This window comes from Octopus bimaculoides, chromosome 9 (genome assembly GCF_001194135.2).
Source record: "Octopus bimaculoides isolate UCB-OBI-ISO-001 chromosome 9, ASM119413v2, whole genome shotgun sequence".
In the NCBI taxonomy this organism is placed as follows: domain Eukaryota; kingdom Metazoa; phylum Mollusca; class Cephalopoda; order Octopoda; family Octopodidae; genus Octopus; species Octopus bimaculoides.
The window spans coordinates 71,670,558-71,672,992 of NC_068989.1; positions in this window are offsets into that span (position 1 = coordinate 71,670,558).

Genomic DNA, 2,435 nt, shown 5'->3' on the forward strand with positions numbered 1-2,435 from the left:
TGTTATGGGGACGCAAATACACCAACACCGGTTGTCAAGCGGTGGTAGGGATATAGTAGAAAGTGGGTTATATATCTTTAGATTGTATACCTGACTTTCTACTATAAAATTAAAGAAATAGACGGAACGCTGAACTCAAGACTAAACAACTTAAACAACATTTATTTACTTGGTAAAACATACATATCTTTAGTTATACATCTTTAGAGGTGAGAATAACGAGCTGTCGAGTATAAGACCGAAAGATGTAGAGACAGCTTTAAACACACGTCCATGCTCAATCGCTGGCCAGCGTGAAAGAGAATGAATTGAGCGGGAAACGCTTGGTTGTTTAATTCTACGCATGCGTAAGACTACGCATGCGCAGGCGTTACTACAGGGACAAACAGAAACACAAAGACACATACGACAGGCTTCCTTCAGTTTCTGTCTATTACATCCACTCACAAGGCTTTGGTCGGCCCGGAGCTATAGTAGAAGACATTCTCTCAAGGTGCCACGTAGTGGGACTGAACCCGGAATTATGTGGTTAAGAAGTAAGTTTCTTACCAAATAGCCATAAGCAAGCGTTTGTTCGTTCATATTTCGGGGGAACGTATTTAGAGAGAGATATCATATTTTAACCGAGAGCAAAGTATAGCTTTGTTAAGCTATACGCAAACAAATTAGTGGAGACGAGAATACATTTACCAAAGGTTTATTACTTTACGTGTAGAGGCGCAATGGCCCAGTGGTCAGGGCAGCGGATTCGCGGTCGCAGGATCGCGGTTTCGATTCTCAGACCGGGCGTTGTGAGTGTTTATTAAACGAAAACACCTAAAGCTCCACGAGGCTCCGGCAGGGGATGGTGGCGAACCCTGCTGTACTCTTTCGCCACAACTTTCTCTCACGTTTACTTCCTGTTTCTGTTGTGCCTGTAATTCAAAGGGTTAGCCTTGTCACGCTGAATATCCCCGAGAACTACGTTAAGGGTACACGTGTCTGTGGAGTGCTCAGCCACTTGCACGTTAATTTCACGAGCAGGCTGTTCCGTTGATCGGATCAACTGGAACCCTCGACGTCGTAAGCGACGGAGTGCCAACAACAAAAATTACTGTACGTAATAAGTCGTCAGTTATTTTTGTCTAGTTCACTCAGATTCGTTTCACGCTTGCTGTTGACATTCTTCTGTTTTCCTTCTCCTTCCGGAAGTCCTTTTTTGTTTCCCTGCTGACCAACTTCCTAGCTAGCCCACAACGAACATTCTGTCTACAGTTCGTCTGTCACGAATGCTTCCCTACATAGCTCCCCACTCAGAGCTGTAGACTGTCATTGGAAACGGGAAGGCGTTTTAATTGCCCTGCCCCTGCGTGTGGTTACTCGATTCTCTGGTGACTGTTCCTTGTCAAGGGTTTGTGTGATCTGTCCAAGACGTCCCCTGTGTGGTGGTCGGGCCACCTGAACGGGGCTGTCAATATCGAGATGGGCCGGTTTCAATCTATCGATGGAGATTGTGTCTTGTCGTCCGCCAATTAGGAGTTGGAATGTTTTATCTCCCGGATGTATGACTTGATATGGACCGTCGTAGGGTGACTGGAGGGGTTTTCGTCGTGTGTCACGTCGAACGAACGCAAAGTTAGCCGTGCGGAGGTCATTTGGTACAGATGATCTGGGTGTTCCGTTTGTCGACATGGGAACAGGGCGCAACTGGCCCGCACTATGATTCGATGTCCCAAAAAGTCGATTTCTGTCGCACCAAAAACGCACTTGGCGGGGTTGATCACTAAACCATGCTGTTCCAGCCTATCAAATAGAATCACTAGGTGCTTCTTATGTAGCTCTGCGTTAGGGCTTGCAATAAGGATATCATCTAAGTATGCAAAGACAAAATCGAGACTTCTGCACACAGTGTCCGTCAAGCGTTGGAAGGATTGCACCGCGTTTTTCAGCCCAAAGGGTGTACGTATGAATTCGTTCAGACCGAAAGGAGTGATCACGGCGGTTTTCGGTACATCGTCATCTTGTACTGGTACTTGGTGGTATCCCCGGATGAGCTCAAGCTTGGAGAAAACCAAGCACCCGGCTAGCTGGACTGAAAAATCTTGTATGTTTGGAATGGAGTAGCGTTCAGGTGTCGTATCCGCATTGAGACGGTAGTAATCTCCGCAGGGTCGATAACCTCCGTTGGATTTGGGGGCCACATGCAGGGTGATGACCAGGGATTGCTTGATCGGCGAACTATACCCAGTGTCTCCATATTGTCGAACTCGGCCTTTGCGATTGTCTGGTGATAGACGACGTGCGCGGCTGTGCTCTGGGGTGGTGGTGGAGATGTGGTGTGTCACCCTGTGGGCTTGGAGAACGTCGGAGTGGTGAGATTGAGGCGACTTACAAGAAGATCCGAGAATTCATTCTTGGTCTGCAAGATGGTTGCTATGTGAGGAGCGGCATGTGCA